Raw genomic sequence first — 21,718 nt, forward strand, 5'->3', positions numbered from 1 at the left:
TTGGCACAAATAAGGAACAAGTGAAGATATTTCAGGGGTATATGTGATTCAAGCCCACTGATCAAAATACTGTTTTAGCAGGTGATCGATGGTTTTGAAATTAATGAGATAGTTCACATTTTTTGCCCTCCTAGGAACTCCATGCCTAGTGTCTGTTTTACCCTTGTAGCATCTCTCAATCGAGACTTGCCCGTGCAGGTATGTCCTAGTCTCAGGGCCCTCTGGGCAGCTGACGCTTAGTGGGCCTCAGACAGCACATGTGGCGCAGGAGGTCCAGGTTGAAGAGATGGACGTGCACTCCCTGCAGCCCACAGCCTCCCAGCACCGCAGAGCTGCAGAGCCGGGTGGCAGCAGAGTCTTTCAACATCGACTGCCCAGGAGGTGCCTCCATCGCAGTGGCCAGGTGACCAGCTGAGTCCCAGAGAGAAAGGCCAAAGAGGTCAAAGGAGGCCAGAGATGAGGAAGGAAGAACTACAGTAAAAAGGGAAATGAAAGTTATAAACTCAAATACACCCAGAATTGGGTCTAAGGGACACAGAGCAGAAAACAACAGTCCAGCTGAGGAGGAAAAGGCAAAGGGCCTGGGCAGACTCGGAGAGACACCCCCGCCCCCTGCAACCTGGACTGAGTCCCAACATAGCCACAGTCAGCGAGGCCCCCAAAAGCAAGTGTCCTGAAAAACTAACAGAGCTATGGCAAGGACATATGTCATTTAGATTAGTGACAAAAGTTACTTTTTTTTTTTATCCTTTTTGGTGGTTGTAGCATAAGACAGGGTCTCCCTGTGTAGCTCAGGCTGACTTTGAGCTCACCATGTAGTCCAGGCTGACCTCCAACTCATGGAACTCCTCCTATTTCAGCCTCTTGAGTGCTGGGAATACAGGCATGTGCCACCACACCAGCTAAGGGTTTTGTTTTGTACTAACAAACTGACTCAGTTGCTTAGTCTGTTGCAGTTACCTGATTCTGCTTCTTGGGGGTAAGAGGGTGCCTAGGATTGAACCCAGCTGCTTGAGGACGCTAAGCCTGTACTCACCCTGCCATCCCTAACTCAGTTTTGAGCTCCTGCAAGTAAGGCCCACTTACAGCCTCCTGCAAGGAGGAAATAATTAACTGCTGGGTGAGTTTTCCTAAGAGTGACAACAAGAAATCCAAGCCAGATGAAAGCCAGATCACATGATCAACATTTTTCTCATATTTCTCTGGTCATGCTTTTCATTCTTCAGTGGACTCTGGGTTCAAACCTGTCAAAAGATGTTCTTCTGCTTCGAATCATGCAGCAAAAAACATCTTGTGGCAAAGCTACCCCAGAAGCAACCTCACTAAAAACACCGGCCTATCTCTCAGTAAAGGGGCTGAGATTGCACTCAGATGTAGAAGATGCCTACATAGTAGTAGATTCCCCTCAGTGACAATGACCCGCCACGCAGGGGACATGGGAGCCCACTCCTCGCCAGCATTTCCAGACGTGCACCGTACAAAAGGCGCCAGTTCACGGTAGGCATCTGCGGGGTAAGTGCTCTGCAGTGTAAGTAATGGGAATTACACAAAACAAACTCGCTGGCTTCATGGAGATGGATGGAGAAAAGAGCCTCCATTACGCAAAATGGGAAACTTGAGTTCCTGTTGCAGCTGCTGCTACTGCACCTGCAGCCAATAAAAATGGGCCTCAAACAAAGAAGAGACCATCTGTAGGGAGCACTGCTTTAAAAATGCAGTGGAAAGGGAAAACGTGACGTTAAGTAGCATTTGACAATATGAAAAGATGCTTCTGCTATTCTAGTAGGTGAAAAGGGTGGGTTCTAAAGACATTTGTTCGCTGTGATCTCGTGTTTTGTTAATTTTATATAAGTAAATGTGCAGAGGAAACACAGGCCTGGTAAACACAAACCTTATAGGAGGCAGGGTCACTACTTGTATGTTTTTTTTCTCTGTTGATGTTTTCCAAACTTTCTACAATAAACACTTTTAACAAGTACACTCATCTGTAAAGTGAAGAGGGCTTTGTTTTGGAAAGTGCTGAGTGGCCATTAAAACAGCGGCTCCACCTGCCACTCGAATGGTCCATGTCTTACTCCAGGAGCCATCAAAGTGGAACTAAGGAGAAGCAGTGAACAGTTGGGCCTGACTGTAGGGTGTGAGCTTCTGATGCATCCTCTTCACATGTTAGGAATGTGGCTGGGAACACCCGAGCTTTACCTGCCACCACCCTATTGGGGAGCAGAAAGGGCAAAGGCTCATGGGAAAGAGAATCAGGTGCACCCCTTCCCGGGACTCCCGGTGGTGGGGGAATGGAGAAGGTGTGCCTCCTCACAGCCCACCTCTGTGTGAGAGGAGGCACACAGCAAGCTCAGCAGAGAGAGCATCAGCTTCTCTTCCGGCTTCATTTTCCTCTGGGCCTGTGACAAACACAAGGCCTTCACAGAATTCTAGCGGCTTTTGCAATAGGTCTCGCCGTTGCCAAAGTCCTGGATCTGACCTTTCTGTCCTCCCCTCCCACCACTCTTCAGTGTGGGCTGAAAGTGGGGGTTCTGTTGCTCCCTCTGCTGCCTGAGCTCCCAGAGATACCAGCAGCCAGCGTCAGAGATGCATGAAGTGGCCTCAATTTCTGGTGGGAGGACTGCCATCGTGTTTAATTCCCTTATATCTCCCTGAATTCCCTTCATCCGATAGGACAGCAATGCAAAGCATTTCTTTCCAATTTTAAAACAAAGTACACACTTAAAAGATTTTAAATATTACACGTGTAAAATCTTTAACTACCTACACACACATGCGGACACACGTCCAGAAGTCAGAAAAAGTTGTTTATCAGAATGTTGCCAATGGTTATTACTGAACGGTGTCTTCTTAACCCTCTCAGGCTGCTATTACAAAGTGCTACTAACCAGCAGCTTATAAACAAGGGGGTTTGGTTTTCACCATTCTGAAGCCTGGGATGCACCGGGAAGGCAGGTTCCCTGCCTGGAGAAGGATCACACTCTGCAGCCCCCTTTAAAAGGCACTAGTCCTGCTCCCATAGCCAAGTCCCTCGTCACCAAACTCCCAGTACATCATCGTGCAGAGCAGGATTTCCACACTCATGGGACACACACATACCTCAGCAATGTGCACTCTCGCTCTCTCGCTGTCTGTCTTTATCTCACTCTCATGCTTGTACACACACACACACACACACACACACACTTGTTGTATTCTCTAATTTTACTCTATGCATATATGGTATGGTATTTTTATTTAATAAGCTAAACACATTTCAAACTGCATCAGCACAACATCAACACTGTGCCTATTAGAGAATAAGTATTTAATATACAATTTTCTTCTCTCTCAGAAAATAGTGGTAGGGTAGGTTAGCACTTATTGAGTGCTTTTTTTTTTTTTGTCTTTTTTTTTTTTTTTTTTTTTGTCTTTTTTATTTTTATCGGTACCGGGGATCGAACTCACGACCGCCTGCTTGCAAGGCAGGTGCTTATGCCGCTGAGCTAAATCTCCAGCCCCGACTTATTGAGTGCTTATTCTGTGCTAGGTGCTGCAGTGAAGATTTTACTGTGTATTATCTCATTTAAATCTACAGTATTATGGTTGGTTATTATTCTTCCCTATTCCCCTCTTTGAGTTTTTCTCTTTTTGCAAGGGGTGGATTTTTTGAGACAGGGTCTCCGTGTGGTAGCGCAGGCAGGCTTTGAACTCACTGTGTGCCCAGGATAAGTTTATAGCAATTCTCCCTCCTCAACCTCCCAAGTGCTGGGATTCCAGACGCTGCTACTGAACAGGCTGCTCATCCCTTTCAAAAGATGAAAAAAGTAAGGCAGAGAGAAAGAAACCTAGGAAAAGTCCAGAATTAGTAAGTGATAAAAATAGATCCACACAGTAGTCAGCGTAACTGCAACCTTGTTTACTACAGTAAAAACCGGTTTTGATAAGTAAAACTTTTCCATGATGATACTAATATCTACAGTTTTTGTAACTGTTTTCCATCTGCTGCTTTTGTTCTTGGCTTCTTTTCATCTTCCACTATTTTTGTCTTCTTTTGAGCATTTGATATTATTCTGATTTTTATTTCTCTCGTTAGTTCAATTACATTTGTATTTTAATTTTTTTTCTTTTGGTACCAGAGATCCAACTCATGACCTAGTGCTTGCCAGGCAGGCACTTATGCCACTGAGCTAAATCCTCAGCCCCTACATTTTCATTTTCATTTATAAGCTGTTTTAGTGGTCATCCTTGAGTTTGCACTCTACAACTGACTCAGTCTTCTTTCAGATGACATTGTACCACCTCACAGCAGTGCAGGGAATTCAGAACAGTCCTAATTCCCCCCGCCCATCTGTCCTAACACCACTGTCACTTGTCACCAAATTTCAACATTGCCATTATTACTTTAAACAATCATGTCATACATCAGTTTAGAATGAGAAAAATATTTTATTTTACCCTCACATATCCCCTAACACTCTCCCTTTATTTATGTTGCTCCAGGTTTCTGACACATGCTATTTTTCTTGTTTCTGAATAATTTCTTTTAACATTTCTTCCACAGCATATCCACAGGCAACAAATTCCATCTATAAAAAGACATTATTTTTGTACTTCACTTTTGAAGGATGATTTCACTCAGTACAGAATTTTACAGAGTGAGAATTTTTTTTCCTTTCACAAGTATAAATATTTTACTAGATTTGTTTTGGCTTTCATGATTTCTAAAGAGAAGTCCATTTTCATTATCTTTGCTCCCCTTAAGTAAAAGTTTCTTTTTCCCTGGTTTCTTTCAAAATTCCCTTTGTCCTTGATTTTCTTAAGTTTGAGTATGATCCGGTCTGAGCAGTGTGCTTCTTTCAGTAATATTTCTGAGTTAGTATACAGAAACCTTCAATGTGTTCGAGGGGGAGAGAGGGAGGAGATACAGCCTACAGCCCGATGATAAGCTCTCAGTCTGTTACTGAGCCTGTGTCCCTCAGCTGTGCCGTTCAGTACGCTCCTGAGGTCTCCTCCCCATCTTCCCCGGGGAAAGCAAGGAGGGTGGCATTGGAGATTCAGGCTCTGCACAGGTTCATCGGTTAGACTCTGGCAAAAGAGCTGCTCCTGAGAAAAGATCTTCCTAAGAACAGAATGCTCCAGCTACTTCATGAAGGCTCATTTCCCCTCCCGCTACAGAAGGATGAGGGGACTTGGCTCTGATCTCCATTGTGAAAGCTGGGTGGGGCCTTGATAAGTCTTGGTCCACCGGAGTTTGACTCTCTGGGACTTGTACACACTGAGCCTCCATTTAACACAGTGTGGGTACCCCTGGGGCTTTCTGTTCCTGGGCTTCTGCTCCCACATGTGTATTTAATATCCATATCCACCAGACTGTCTCCCCAATTCTGGAGGCAGTGAGTCACCGGTGACCTTCATTCTCCTGTGGATCTACTAAGAGTCCTTGAACTGAGTTTAACTACATTTTTCTTCTTATGTGGAAGGAAGTGACGACTCAACCAAGATCTTCACACACTCAATCAGACACCAGAAGTCGCCATGTAACACTTTCGATGGCTTCTCTCCTCTCTCCCCGAGATCTGATGCACACGTATGATCTGGAACACGAAGAAAATCTCAGTGCCTCAGCATCATTTTCACAAGTGTAATATAAAAACAGTTGCCATTTCTAGCTGAGGCTAGTCACAGTTTGGAGAGTTGTATTTCTTATACCAGTTAGAAGTCTCATCTATTTCTCCTCAAAGTTTAACATATGCTACCATAGCAATATGTATAAATGTAACAGATGCAAAATGGGCAAATGCAGAATGAATTTAAAGGATGAAATTGGTAAATACACTACAAAATCTCAATTACAGTGGTGCTTCAGTTCGTGAACTTGATTCTTTCCATGATTTTGGTCACAAATCAAATTGAATGAGAACCAAATCCAATTTCCCTATAAGATCAACATTGAACCTAACCATGGAATTTGATTCAGTTCTTGTTCAATTTGATTTGAGACCAGAATCATAGAAGAATCAAGTTCATGAACCAATGTACCACTCTACTCATATAGACGGAGTGAAGAAATAAGACAGGAAAGATTCTTACTGTTTTAAGAGACATTCTTTGGTGTGTGGGTATGTGAATGTTATATCTAAATATACATATTGTATATTTCCCAGCACTGAGGATCCCAAAACCTCATGCGTGTTAGGCAAGCCCTCTTATAATGAGCTACAACCCCAGCTCCCCCTTTTTAAAATAGGGCATGTAAGACTTTTCTGAGGATATTTTTCATTAAAACATTGAAAACATACAGAAAAGAACATCAGTGGACTGAATGGTACTTATACCCCAACACCTATAAATGTCACCTTATTTGGGTAGGGGAGACTTCTAAAGGTGTAATTAAATTAAAGATCCCGAGATTAAGAGATCCTCCCAAATTACCTGGGTGGGTTCTGAATTAAATAACAGGTGTCTTTACCAAAGACAGGCAGAGGGAGATCTGAGATATGTGGAAAGGTAGACACAGCAGAGGAGGCCACGCCACAAGCCAAGGACTGCTGACAGCGCCCAGGAGCTGGAAAAGCAAAACATGGTCTTTCCCTGGGGCCTCCAGAGGGGGCCGGATGACTTTGGACTTCTGCCCTCCAGAACCTTGAAAGACCAAACTGTTGTTGAAAGCTACCATGTTTGGGGTCATTTGTTTAAAGGTAACCCCAGGAAACTAATCCAATAATTTAAAAACATTTCTAAACAGACTTCTTTGCTGCATCACCCCATCTCATCTCTGGCTGATGACAAGCAGTTTAAATCAAGTTACTCTTCTGACATTTCTCAGAAATCCAGATGTCAGTCCAGAATAGAAGTGCTTTAAATTAACAGTCTTTTTGACTCAAGGCAAAAAGGCAGCTATGTCCCCTGATAAATTACAAATTTTCTGAATGCTGGAATATCACGTACAATTATTCTTGCTGGCCAAGTACAAAGCATGGCCCACTGTAGGCACTTAATATCTGATGATTAATCAACTGAAAAGGTAACCCACATTCTACAGCTGGTACCCTCTCTGATTAGTTAATAAGAATTTGGAATGCAATATCATCCAAAGCCAATTTAAAGTAGATGAGCCATCTGTTAATTATTAGAAGTGAGTTATACAGTGTACTTAATCTTTTAATGCAACTTGGATATCGTAACTTTCTTAGACCAGACATTTAAAGGAACACTAAAGAACAACAGATCTAAGAATCCAAAGTGTTGTTAACATGGAAATGTGCTCATAAAATATAAAATCACTATGACAATGCCTATAGGATAAAAAAAAATGCTAACCTAATTAACAAGAAAATAAAGCTATGTGATAGATGTATCCTTCCTACTAACCAGACACATTTCAGTGTTTGAGAGAAGTGATATCTGAATGCTCCCAGATTGCCTTCTCTGAACTCAACCTTTTCCTCTTCCTGATACCTGACAGTAGGTGCATTTCCAGAGAGAGGCACTTGGCAGTGCTTTCTGTTAACTTTTATCCTTATTAAACTTTCACCCTTTATAATCAGTAATGTCTATCAGTATTTTCTATTGATAGGGAATCTAAAAACTGCTTAGAATCAAGGGAGTTTAAGTATCTTTAGCATTCAGTTCAATAGCACCCGCAGGTATTGTCATTTGATTTCACAATTGCACAACCCACCCCACCCCTACTCCCAGCCTTCTTAAGTCTGGGACAGTTGCTTTTTATGTGCCAGACACTGACCGAAGCACTTCAGAGATGAGGACTAATGTATTCTTTACAATAACCCTAATCACATCATGATTCAACCCATTTTATAGATGAAGAAAATGAGGCACACAGAAGGAATCTGTCCACACAACTAATAAGGCAAGAACCTGGACTTTAGCCCAACATAGCTGACTTTGGAGTTTGAATTGTCTCCCCCTACTCGATAAAGAAATGAGCTGAATCTTCCTGCTGGTACCAGGATACCGGGACTTGTCCCATCAACAGAAGCTCGTATCTTTGTCAGAGCCAGGACCACACCTGAGCTCCCTGACCAGAACTTTCATTAGCATTTTGGCTTTTGTAGGAGAGGCCTATTCAACAAGAAAAGTGAGAAGCCCACATCAGCTGCGGGCTTCTGTAACTCCATTATGTAATTATTGACTATCCGCCCAGAGCCTTTGACAATAGGTACATTTAAAGAATATTGTTGTTTTTGGCTGACAGCATTCTGTACAGTGAGTCATTCTTATTGGGAGGCAAATCCCATTGACTTGAAGATCACTTTCCCAGCCCTTCCCTTTGTGGGCCTGACATGCTTTCTCACAAAGCACTTCACGACAGAAAGGCTCCCCAACTTGTAAAACTGGAAGTGGCGGGGATCTGGGGCTGCAGGAGGCTTAACAGAGTGACAGGGAAAGATCTGCAAAGCCAAGTCCTTAGAATTTCTCTCTTTCAGGCTTAGCGGGGGCATTACAGAGACAAGGATTACTGATTGCGCTTCGCAGAGGGGCCCACACTCTTTGTTTCTTTGATGACTTGTGCAGGACAGAGTGTCTCATGAGTCACTCATCGGTCCCTGGCTCTCAGAGAGACCTACATATGAACAGGTGGACGCTTCCAGGCAGTGGAGGTCTGGGGGTTCGTTCATTCATTCTCCCAATGTGACAGACATATTTTTTCATTGCCAATCATCATGATAAGCACCAGGAATACCAAGTAACAGAACAAAGCGCCTGACTTCAAGGCACTTGCTGTTTAAAATCAGTGACACAGAAAATAAGATATATTGCCCTTAGGGAGCCATTCCAGAACTGCCAATGGAAGCCCACATCCACTGATAATCCAAATGCTGTGTTTTTTCCTATCCATATGTACATGTATGGAGTTTAATTTATAAATTAGGTATAGTAAGAGAATAATAATATATTAGAGTAGAACACATAATAGTATACTGTGATAAAAAGTTATGCAATACAATTGCTCCTTGTCTCTCAAAATATGAACATTTCCATTTAGTATTTTTTTAGAAACACAGGTACCTGAAACTCTAGAAAATGAAATCAGGACTAAAGCGAGGCACAACTGTTCACGTAACTGTGGCCTAAGGGGCCCCTAAAGGGGTCATCATCAAAAGACACCTTCCTCCTGCAGAGGGAAGACATCTCCACCACTGACTGGAGGAATGTGTTTAAGGATGAGAGGTTTGCTGGTCCATCCGAAGGGGACAGAGGGACACCCAGGAGGAGGCCAGGCAGTCACAGTGATGATAAAAGTCCGGAGGTGACAGGGAGGGAGACCTGGGTGACAGGGCCAAGCCAGAACGGGGTCTGAGCGTTGCAGAGGAACTCAGAGATCTCCACAAGCATGGCTGGCAGCTGGAGCTGGACAGGAAGTTGTGACTGGTGACAAGGGAGGAGGAGAAGGTGCAAAAGGAATTAAGATGCCTCACATGCATGGGCCAGCTCCACACAAGGGGTGAAGTTACTATGCACTACAAACACGCACTGACAAAAATAGAAATTGTAAAGTCACAACTTCCAAAGCCAATGCCAAAGCGGGGCTATCCACCAGCAGAGGTACACTGAGTGCTGAGTTAGGGGTGCTGTCCTTTGGATCTTAAATGTGTCCCCTAAAAACCCATGTTTTGGAAACTTGGTCTCCAGGAAAGGGCCCTTAGCAGGCTGTGAAAACTTTAAGTGGCACCAAGTGGAAGGTTGTAACTCAGGTTTGGGGAGGTGTGAAGGGATTGCGGCACCCATCCATTTGTCCCCCTCTCTCCTTTACATTCACATGGCAAGGCATTTTGGGGACACCTCAAGTCCCCCACCCTGACTAGTCAAGTTTGGATAAGGCCATTTTAATAAGTGTTGAGCTTGTTGTGCAAGCAGGGTTTCAGGCCAAGGCCTACAGAGCTGCTTCCAACCGCACTGCTGAGCCAAAGCCCTGCTTTGCTCTAGGTGGTGGTGTAACTCAGTGTGGGTGCTTGTAAGCCATGCACGAGGCCCCGGGTTGGATCCTCAGCTCCACAAAGGCCCTCCCTGTAGAAATTCAAGAGCAATGACAGAACACCGAAAGACGAAGGGGAGAAAAACTCACCTAACTGCTCACCTAACTGAGCAATCATCGATAAGAAGGAAGTCAGTGTTAACAGAGGCTTACTCGAGCATAAGCCTACATTCTCCTGGAAGCATGCCTTTAAGTTGTTTTATACAGTGCAGTAAGAAACCCCACGATGGACAAACTTCTAGCAGTGTTTATTTGTTGTTGCAGAAATTTCTTTAGTACAAGAATTAACTGTGGTTAAAATGTAGCTGCTTTCAGATGAGGGATGTAGGTCGGTGGTAGATTGCTTGTCTAGCATGCATGCGGCCCTGGGGTTCCTTCTCTAGTACCACAAAAAAATATTAAAAACTAAAAAGACTTTTTAAATGAGTTGCTTTTTTTCCAATCACGCGGTACTAAACAGCTCTTCTCCGGCTTAGCCACTTTAAACTATCATAGTTCTCCCCACTGGAGAATGTAACTTCTCAAAACTAAACAATATTTAGAATATTTAAATTCTACAAAGAAATTCTTCATCAAATCTAAATACCTTTTCTAACAGAAGATATTGAAATAAGCATTGGTCCCGAAAACAAGATATGTAAATTTTATAATAAATTATTAAGTCATAGAGACCCTGATGTTTCAAATTACTAATTTGGAACTAATTACTAATTGTTATGATTTCATGTACAACAACTGATCTGAATAACTTCACAGAATGCTTTTGTAATCATCATTATTAAGAAAGTGTAGTAATTTAAACACTGATGACGTAAGAAAAGGACACTTTTCTAAGTCTCACAAAGCCCTTGAAGCTGACCCTCAGTCTCCACAGATTCTACTGACCAGAGAGCAAAATAGTCCCCAAAACTCTCGGTCTGTACTGAATATGTGCAGACTTTTCCCCATCTTTATTCACTAAGCAATACATTATACCAACCCATTACATAGCATTTCCATTATGTTAGGTGTTCTATGTCATCTAGATTAAAGTATATAGAGCATGCGTGCCAGTTACATGCAAATATTAGGCCATTATATGTGACTTTAGCTTTGGCAGATGTGGGTACCTGTGGGAGTCCTGCAGCTCATCTTTCAGGGATGTCAAGGGCCAGCCATGCCTGGACCAACAACTGTCCTGGAAGCAGAACCAAGAATAGAGAGAGGTGACAGTGCTGTGTCCCTTCTGTGAGGCCACGTGAAGCAGTTTCTGAGGTCTGCTCCACACAGTTCTGTCCTCTGAGCCAGGACTCTACCTTCTTTCCTTCCCTCCTTCCTTCTTGCCTTCCTTTCTGTCCTCCTCTTCTCCTTCTCTTCTTTCTCCTCATTCTTTCTCTTCTCCTTCTTCTTTGGCTACTTTGGTTCAAATCTTCAATCACTAGCTACCAAAAGAAGCCTGATTGATATAAAGCTCCATGATCAAATTACAAGTCTCAGGGAAATCAAGCAGGAAGGTGGTGACAGCATCCAAAAAGAAAAAGAGTGAAAGGGTGGCCCATATAAAGGACACACAGTGGACAGACTCAAGACAAGGCAGGATAGATGAGCCCTGCAGACTCATGAGACTGGGGTGGAGGGATACCTAAGCCAGCTCCCATTTCTAAGTTCATGTTGAAGTTTTATAAATTGCTAACTGATAAAATTAGAAATTTTTTTAGTCTGGCCCCTCTCACCTTTCCCTTCTCAAGATTATTATGAAATCGAACAGTCACCCTAGAAATATCAGGTGGCTGTGGTTATACCTATGAAAGGAAGATCTGTGCATTCTTGAAGAGACATCACTCAACACGGCTGACCCACGCGGAAGAGAAGCAGATGATGATGAATGAGGAGCTACACCTGGTCTGACTTGAGTGACAGCCATAAAATTAACACCGCTTAGGGTGTTTTCTAAAAACATAAATCCCCAAGTTGTCAGCATAAAAGTCACAACATATCCAGATGTGCAACATATTCCAGCAATTAAATTGACTATCTGTCACCAGAAAGGACTTTTAGTCCCTCAGAATCTACCCAATCCCTAAACCTGCCAGGCAGGCTCAAACCAAGATAGGGCTTTCAATACTCGCTAAACACTGGATGTCAACCACTTAATTGCACAGCTGTAACTCGAGAGCTGAAAAACAAACTCATCTTCGGTGTTTTTAAATCGAACTTCCGTCTAGTTTCAAATATATATGGATTATTCCATTATTTCTTAGTACAAGCCAAACTACCAAAATATACTATAATCAAATAGAAATCTTAGTGATATTTTATATCAAATGTAAGATATGCAAAAATAATGCTTTAGTATTTCATAAGATCTATTATTTACATATGACCAAAATAAACATAATCAGTTAAAGTTATACCTACATACATCTCTGCAAGAGTCTGGGGTTTGTCTGCATCATTGTCTTTATTTTGACACTGTTGAGGCTGGGTACAAGTCTGCATTTTTGATCTCTCTATTCTTTTGGCCTCAAAGACACTGTTCAGCTCTGTTGTACCAAGACTCCCTGTGTGTGTACATGTATGTGTGCATGTGTGTGCAAGTGCCTGTATGTGTGTGCATATGCATGTGTGCCTATGTGTGAGTGTATATACCCTCGGAATTCAACCCAGGCCTCAGGCATGTTAAACACATGATCCATCAGAGCCATCTCCCTGCCCCCAGAACTCTGAACAACTTATTTAAAGGAAACACACATGCGCACACACACACATACTCTCTGTCTTTCTCTCTCTTTCTCTCTCACGCTCTCTCTCTCTCTCTCTCTCTGTCTCTCTCTCTGTCTCACACACACACACACACATACACACACATCGGTATCACTTTGACCTTATTTGTGCCAGGATAACTGAGCATTCCTTCAAATAGCTCGGGATCTTGTTCAAGACTTTATCATCACCCTGTCGTTCCTCCAATACATACTGAGGCTTTGCAGTTTGGAAATGCACCGCAGCATTTCCCATGAGGTGAAATTTTCTAGATGTGGTTCGATTTTCTCACATTCCCAGTTAGCAGTCATGATGGAGCGCATACTTATAAACTACAAGCGTGATGGGGATACATTGGCACTGATTCATCTAAAAAAATTCAAGACATATTTAATTTTGCTCTTAACTTGTGAAAAAATGGTTATTTCTCTCCTGGTGAATTTCATCAGATGATTTTCTACAGCATGGCACTCTATCCCTGGCTGTATATCAGCAACCCCGTGAGGCTGCTTACACATACAGATGCCCAAGGCCCTGCTGCCAGAAATTCTGAATCTGTAACTGCTATTTGTATATTTAAAAGCTTCCCAAGTAATGCTGATGGGCAGCCAGGGTTGAGACATGCTGTTCCACAATATGTCCACACGTGTCTTCTGTAGGAGTGGACTGTAAAGGCAAGATTATTCTTAAGTTTTGCAGGCAGCAAGCCAGTATTGAGTCACATTTTTACATCACAACAGTAGAGAGGGGGTTAGGGTAACCACAGAGGACAAGGGTTATGAGCTGTTCTGTCGTGCAGCACATGTCACGGTGGTCCTCATCTTCACCTGCCGCTTCTGCTCGTATTTCAGTTATCTGCTGCCAGATGGGACCAAGTCCTTCAGCTGCTTGGTCATCTTGTTCTTTGGGGTACACTGTTGAAGGAGGCAATAGAACTCCAGCCCCTTCTCTCTTTCCTTGCTTTCTGGCTACCATGAGGTAAGCACCTTTCTCACTGTTGGCCAGGGTATAGCACAGACTCCAAAGAAATGGGGCTGATAAACCATGGACTGAGACCTTCAAAACTGTGAGCCAACAGAAACCATCTTCTGGAGACAGGATCTCACTAAGTTGTCCAGGCTGGCCTTGAATTTGTGATTCTCCTACATCAGCCTTCCCAGTAGCTGGATTGATAGATGTGCACCACCACCTGACACCTTTTTTAAGTGGGATGTCTCAGGTATTTTGTTACTGTAAGGAAAGCTAATTCCCACACTTACTCTGCATTGAGAAAGCAGCAGATGTTGGTGACTGGGGCTGGCAGCTGGATAGTGTGTGTGTGTGTGTGTGTGTGTGTGTGTGTGTGTGTGTGTGTGTAAGAGAGACAAGCAGTCTAGCCGTGGGCAGTGTTCCCCACAAGCCCTACCCTTTAAAGGTTCCACCAATTCCCCATGGAATCACAAGTTACCAAGCAAGCCTTTAGCTCATGGATCATTAAGGAACACTCCAGACCAAATAATAGCAGTAATTTAGCTCTTACTCTATCCAGAGTTTGCTCCATTACAAATCTTTCCCTATCATTCCCCCAAACACTATCAAAGTATTAGATAATCCAGAAAGTAACCATTTCTCTCTAAGAAACTTCACTATCTGCTTCTAAACTAATTTTCTGTTTTGGTCCCCAGTCGCCCAACAGAGATTGGTCTGAACAGATAGCTATCTTTGAAATCTGCAAGCTTCTTTGAGCTCTTGGACAATAAATTAAAACAAAGAAATCCTATCACAAGCCACTGGGGGAAATCCCCATGCCTTATCAACTGTATATTAAGATCACTGAATGTGACATTATATGAACTCTATTTTTTTCCCAGTTTTTGTTTTTATTAGTACATGTCTGTAGCACATAATGTTTTAACATTCTTGTACGGAGTGAGTGCATGTATATAACACATCTCAGTTCTTTCTTCATCCCCTTTCCTTCCCCTGCCCACTCCTTTTATCTTTTGAGCCCTTCCCATTTGAGAAAGATCTAGCTCCCTATTTCCTATTATCTTCTTTTATTCTGCTCTTTATCTATACCTCATCACATAATATTCAAGCTTGTATGTCTGATGTATTTCACTGAAGATTATGGTCTCAAGCTTCAATCATTTTCCTACAAAAGACTTAAGTTTATCTTTAGAATACAGCAGCACGCCTTTGTATGCAAATACCACATTTTCTTGTCCATTCATCTGGTGATGAATATATAGGCTGTTTCCAAGATTCACTTATTATGAATTGTGCTATTATAATCACAGGTATGCAACTATCATTGTGATATATTTAACTGTCTGGAAGATACCCAGAAGGGAAATAGCTGGGTCAAACAGAATTTCTACTTTTAGTTTTCTGAGGAATCTCCATACTGATTTCCATACTGGTCGTACCAGTTTATAGGTCCACTAACATGTGGGATTCTTTTTTCCCTTTAGCTTCACCAGCATTTGCTATTTGATTTCTTAGTGATAACTATTCTTTCTGGGATAAGACAGAATCTCTGTGTTGCTTTAATCTCAGTGTTGTATTTTGCTAAGGCCAATGAAGCCTGCTTAAATGTACAATCCAGCCCATCGACTGAAGCAAAGAAAGTAGATAGTCACGTGGGGCACAAGGGCAGGCCCCAAGCCACAATAACACAGTGAGTGACACTTCTGTGGCCACCTGGATAATCCTTCCAAATGAGCCATGCTTCCCTCCTGCTCCTGGGGGGACATTGCTAAGATTTCCCATTGAGTCTCTCTCCAGAAGTCATCATTAGTTTAAAGATAGCTGCTCCTCTGAACTCTGCTGTCACAGTCACATGCCAGGAAATTTTGACAGCTGGCTAGAGGGTGGAGGAAGCAGACTGGTTTGTAGCTTGCCAAGGTACTAAGCCTCCTGCCATTGCAGATTCCAAGCTACAACACAGAGCAGCCGAATGGAGAACTGGGGAGAGATGAAGACCAGCAACTCCGCACACTGCTAGGAAAATGCCCCCTGAGTCACTGGGGAATGCAGGGGACCACAGTTGTCCTTTGTCTGGTCAGGGCCACTCTTGCTTCTCACCTCCTGGTAGACTCAGCCGAAGTGTTAGCTGCTTCCCCACCTCACCCCAACCCTTCCTCACTGGCTGTTCTGTAGTGCTGTCCCTGCAGGGCCATCAGAACAAAGACTTGGTCCCAGAGTCTGTTTCTGGGAAAACCTGGCCTTAGACAACTGGCTGTTTCTGGGCTGGATAGGTCAAAACTGGTCCTGAAAAGTGCCAAACCCCAGACGGATTTTATGACACCCACAACTCCAGGAATATCGGCAAAAGGGCAGTTATTCAAAGGATTGAATACCTGGTAGGGCGTGGGAATCTGGGAATCAGAACAGAGGCCAGCCATGACCAGCCAGTCCACCTGGATGACTGTCGCCAGCTGAGTGTCACTCTGGATGTCAGCGAGCAACGTTGCAGCTATGAAGGCGATATGAAGTGGGGTTCTGAGCAGCTGGCCAATTCTGTCCTACAGAATTTCATTTGTTGGATAAAGTCGAAGTGCTAAGACAGACATGCTGTTCACTCTGTTGTATGCCCGATCACGGTAAAGTACTCGATCAATGTCTACCTCTCCATGGAAATGGGCATGACTTCCTTGATTGTGTTGGGCTCTGTCTCTGTTAAATCTATTGTTTTTAAACAATGGTTTCTCACCTAGTGACTGGTGTGATTTTTACACTTAAGGGGCTGCATTCCAAAAATCAAACTGAAAAAGTCAGTGTAAAACAGAATTTATTGTGAAGAATGATTGCAAATTTACATTCATGGGTAAAACCAGGGGAAAATCAGGTTGTGTGGGCCCTGAAGCTTATATAATTTTAAAGCAGTTTTTTAAGAAGAGGGACACAAAAGTTATAAAAATAAGCTAGGCAAGATGGCACACATCTGTAATCCCAGGACTCAAGAGGCTAAGGTAGGAGAATCAAAGTTCAGAGCCAGGCTACATCATGAGTTCAAGGCTGGCCTGGACTGCACAGTGAGGCTGTATCCCAAAATAATAAAAATTATGTGTGTGCCTATCTATTTAATAAAAAATATTACAAATTTTGAAAAGTAACAAACACCACAAATATCACAAAAAATTTTTCAAAAAGTTTTTTTTCTAAGGGTCTAATACTAACACAACCCTGTAACACTTTTTGGCAACAACTTTTGGTGATATGCTCTTTGATGATATCCATTTGTAATATTTTGCTGCTGAGAATGCCAAGATAATTCAGCCTTACCCTACGAGGCTGATCCAATCTTTTTTATTATTGATAGTTTAGAAAAATTGCTTTTAACTTCACAAAGTTAATTGCTATTAGTAATAATCCTGTAATTACTTTAATAAGCAGTCATATCATTGGGAAATATATACCAGTCTGGTTTATCAAGCTGGCTAAGATGACAGAAATGCCATAAAGACTAGAAAAAAATAGTTTCAAATTTATAAGTGAGGCATTTTTGGAAGCATATTTTGCATATTCACTTTTTAAAAAACAACTAATGCTGTAATACTGGGAAGAAGGTGCTTGGAAACCAAGTCTCTATGCATTCGGAGGTTCATGACCAACTCATTACTGATTTTTTCAATTATTTCACATTGATCAATAGGTTACCTGCGTTATTGTGAGCAGAGCTCAGGTTGAGACAGAAGTACACCACGTGCTTTCCCCTCATAGCCAGAAACCATTTCTCCCCACTTCTCCCGCTCTCCTTCCCTCCCCTAAGAGTCTGCTGCACCATCGTTAGGCTCAGGTGGCCACACACACCCACATCAGAACATTAGGGAAACTCAGCAAACAGCTCTCCCTAGAGGATCCACAACTCTGTGTAAACTATGTTTTTTTTTTTAATTTGAGAAATTGCTTTTACAGAAAAATTCTCCAACTTGTGGACAGAAAACCCGCCGGCGTTTATCTGGACAGAAGAATCTCTCACCTCATTTCTCTTGCAGCCTACGAGTGGCTAGTGGATAATTTTCTGTTGTGGAACTTGTGTCAATGCCTTATTATTCCCTCTGTAATTAAAACAGAAGAATGGGGCTGAATAATAAAGACAAATGAAAGGAGCAAATAATATTGTTATTGTACATGCTAACGATGGTTTTTGCAACACATCTGAATACAACCTGTCCTCCTATAGGAAAACAGAATAAACCAGCTAAAATACACAGAGGTCTTTTAAAAAGAGTGTTTATTATTCTTTCTCACTGCCCAATATCGGAGCTATTTCTTACATGTAACACTGCTCTCACCTGCTATGGTTTGCATAAGCTCCCCCAAAGGCAGGTGTGTTAAAAGGTTTGGTCACCAGCCGCTGGCACTGTTGGGAGGAAGTGGACCCTACAATAGGCAGGGCTTAGCAGGAGGCAGCTGGGTCATTGGGCGCTCCCCCATGGCAGGTAAGCTCAGCTCCTTCCTTGTCCTCTGTCTTTTATACACAACCCTGTACTGTGAGCCTATGGTTTTTCCACCACAGGCCCAAAAGCAATGGAATCCACCAATCATGCACTTATACCTCCTCAAATGTGAACCCGAATAAACCTTTCCTCCTTTTTAGTTGATGATCACACAGATTTGTTACAGTACAGGAAAGCTGCCTAAAATACCCCAGATGGATCCAAGAAGCTGGCTGGCTGTGCCAGATGCTTGATTTTCCAGGCTTCCTTGTGGCCAGCACACAGGTAGGTAATGTCACACACTCCTACTCACCTTGACCCCAAGCACATGAAGAACAGTGAGCATGCTTCTTCTCTCACACCTGCAGCAACCTTGTTTCAGGAGTAAGTCTTCTGGCCCAAAACTCTCTGCCAAGTCAGACTCGCCCAAAAGCAGTCTGGGAGCTAAGGCTTTAAAGACACATCGTTTATTTGGAACACATGTTCAGGAAGTACTGGTTGGGAAGTTAGTGTATCCTAACTAAAAGTTCACTCCTGTGGGCACCTGAGCTTTGTTCCCACTGGAGTCCCTGGGAGATGGGTTAGAACAAGCCCCAGAGTTCCCTCAGTGGGAGTTGAGAAATCTAGACTTCTAGCCCACATTATAGACTAAATCCACATGTTCCTCCCCAATTCCTGAGTCAAAGCCCTGGCTCCCATGTGGCTGTATGTGGAGAAAAGAAGTGATTCAGGTAAATCAAGTCATTAAAAGTGGATCCTGACCCATTCAGTGTCCACAAACAAAAAGAGGTCATCTGAGGAAGAAAGTAGCCATCTAAAAGCCAGGAAAGAGTCCCTCCCTGGAAAGCAAATCCACCAAAACCTTGACCTTGAACTTCCACCCTCCAGGAGTCTGAAAAAATTAAGTTCCCTTGCCCAGGGGGTGGTATTTTATTATTACCACCTGAACTAATACATCCTCTGCTCCTCTTAGTCCTGGGAGCACTGCCACTCACAGCCACTCACTTGGGGTGGTTGGCACACCATCAGAGGCAGCCATTGGGTGAAGAATCATGGCAGCTTTCAGGAACCCTAACTGAGGAGAGGCTGTGGGTGCCCTAGGGCTATGGGTAAGACCATCATGAAACTGCTGCTCTTAGAGTTCTGGGGCAGCAAGAGTGGGTTTTTCATCAGACCAGCTCTGAGGCATTATTCTGATTCCTCCTCCTGGATGCTCAGCCTCATGCCAGTTGCCAGCTCTCCTGGATTCAGCAAGCTGCTTTCTCATTAATCTCTCTTTGTTTCCATTGCTTGCAACTAGAAATAGCCACTGTGCACTCCAAGTTAAATCTTTGTCAGTTTCATCTGTATCTTACCATCCAGAACTGCAACAGCAAAGATACCTGTTTTATCTGAAACAAGGCAAATTCACAGATGACCCAGAAGGGATACCCTTTGCAAAGTGAGTTTATAGTATCTGCCTCAAATATGTATCAAAAAGCCTTAACATTTTATCATGTAACCCAGCACTTCTGTTGCTAGTTAATCTGTCTGTTTAAAAACAAATTGGATAAGAGCTAAAAGATGAATACATAGTCATTTTTCAGAGCACTATAAATAATAGCAAAAAGAATTAGAAACAAATCGAAGGTCCAAAACTAAAGGAATATTTAAATTAATTGTAATACATGTATACGAGGATACTTTGCAATTATTAAAAATGGCATATAAGTACATTTTTAGTATGAAAAAATGTTCATGATGTAAATAAAAAAGTAAGTTGCAGAGCAGTATATTCAATTTGATCCCATTTTTCTAAGAAAAAAATATATACACATCTTGACAAAATCCAGACAGAATATATACCAATATATTAATGGAAGTTACATCTGGGGAGAAAAACAAAGATCATTTTTGTTTTTATCTTATGTATATTTAAATATAATGGTTTAGTCAGAAGCATTAACTACTTACCAAGTTTTTATATCAAAATACTACCTACTCCTCTTCATTTGCAAAGATGTTCTACAGTGTAAGAAAGTGACTACCACTAAAAATTTTACAAATTAATTAAGGAAATCTTCCATAGGAGAAGATATATGAAGACTGTATTTACTAGCTTTCCCATTGCTAGATGTGATACTTGATACAACTTACAGGAGAGGTTTAGTTTGGCCGGGGGTTTCAGATGACTCAGTCCATTGTCTGCTGGCCCAAAGGTAAGACCATCATGGTGGAAGGGGTTATTGGCCAAGCAAAGTTGCTTAGTTTATGGTGGTCTGAAAGTAGAGCAGAAGAACAGCACCAGAGAGGAAGGGGTGAGAGATCAGATCCAGCACCCAAGGTCACATCTCTTCGACCCATCCAGACAGACCCAGAAGCCCCAAGCTAATCAAATTGACACTGTTAAGCTTAACTACCACAAGACCCTCAAGACAACTGACATATAATTTATGCTAGAATTGCTATGGTTAATATCAGCAGAAAAAAATACCAGCAGATATAAAAATAATATAAAGATTATGCAGGAACAATTAGCTATCGAGTATGACTCAATATGGGAATTTATCAGTGCTAAACTACAAACCTAAGACTGTCTTCAGCATCAGTTGAATCAAGATGCTCTGGAATAAAATGAGATCAAAAAGTTCTGGCCAAAAAAAATAGTCATTGGATTATATACAAACATGAATAAAAGCAGTGGATATTACTGATATAACTGCTGTTACAAGAACACTTTCAAATCCTAAGAAGACAAATAAAAAAGTAGCTGTACCAGAAAAATTAAAGCAAACATGTAAGTTGAATACTACTAAATTATGTTCTGTTGCCCTGGCAACTCTAAAGCATTGAGAAATAAGTTACTTGACACATTGTAGAACTTGGAATTTACCAAGGATTACTAATAATTCCAAAGTGATTCTTTCCATTACTTGTCATTTGGCCAAAAGTCATGCATTTAGTGCCCAGTGAGGTAGAAACTGGACTGCTCCCCGCCACCCTTTACCCCCTTGCACCACTCTCATGAGCTCAGATTTGGATTGGGTATGGAGTCCCTGCACATGTAGCCTGCACTCTCCTGCCTTCTCCACTTTTCTCATCCCTGGCAGCCTGCCCTTCATGGACTCCTGTAACCTTGAGCTTCCAGAAGGGCCTGGTCAATGGGGACCTCCTGCAGGAGAACGTAGGTACTTCCTTTCAGCTGAACCAAAGGCTTGACCAAGGCTGCATCCACCAAAGTGGTGGCAAACTTTCCTGGATGGGGCCAGCTGGGATTCCAAAGAAAGAAACCAGAAATACTGGGGTGATCAGGCCATAGCATTTATCAAGGGAGCTTACATAGTGCCATAGTGTCCTCGCAATTGACAGCAAGAGGAGGATGTTCCACCTACGTGTCCAGGTGTGGAGTTTCTAATGAGGATTTAAGAAATTTGGCTCAGGGGCAGGACTAGTTTCTGGGAGTGTTTTGGCAACAATCTAGATACCTTTATCAGCACCCAAGAATGTTCAAGGTCCTGGCTTGGGTTCAAGCCTGCTGGGAAAAACCTCCAGCTGGCTTGTCATAGAAAGACAGAAGAACACAGACCAGGATAGC

At 42.5% G+C, this 21,718-nt stretch overlaps 1 long non-coding RNA gene across 1 annotated transcript; it reads right to left on the reverse strand.

Annotated features, from left to right (window-relative positions):
* Positions 1-3,508: 3,508 nt before the first annotated feature.
* On the reverse strand, positions 3,509-20,419 carry LOC111755225 (uncharacterized). The gene is made up of 4 exons (XR_002789794.2): positions 20,281-20,419; positions 18,458-18,594; positions 17,685-17,763; positions 3,509-5,576 (listed from the first exon to the last, which is right to left on the reverse strand). It is a non-coding gene; the product is annotated as an uncharacterized LOC111755225 (long non-coding RNA).
* Positions 20,420-21,718: the final 1,299 nt, after the last annotated feature.

This window comes from Cavia porcellus, unplaced genomic scaffold, assembly GCF_034190915.1.
Source record: "Cavia porcellus strain 051 isolate PalLab524CR breed Dunkin Hartley unplaced genomic scaffold, mCavPor4.1 scaffold_27, whole genome shotgun sequence".
Taxonomy (NCBI): domain Eukaryota; kingdom Metazoa; phylum Chordata; class Mammalia; order Rodentia; family Caviidae; genus Cavia; species Cavia porcellus.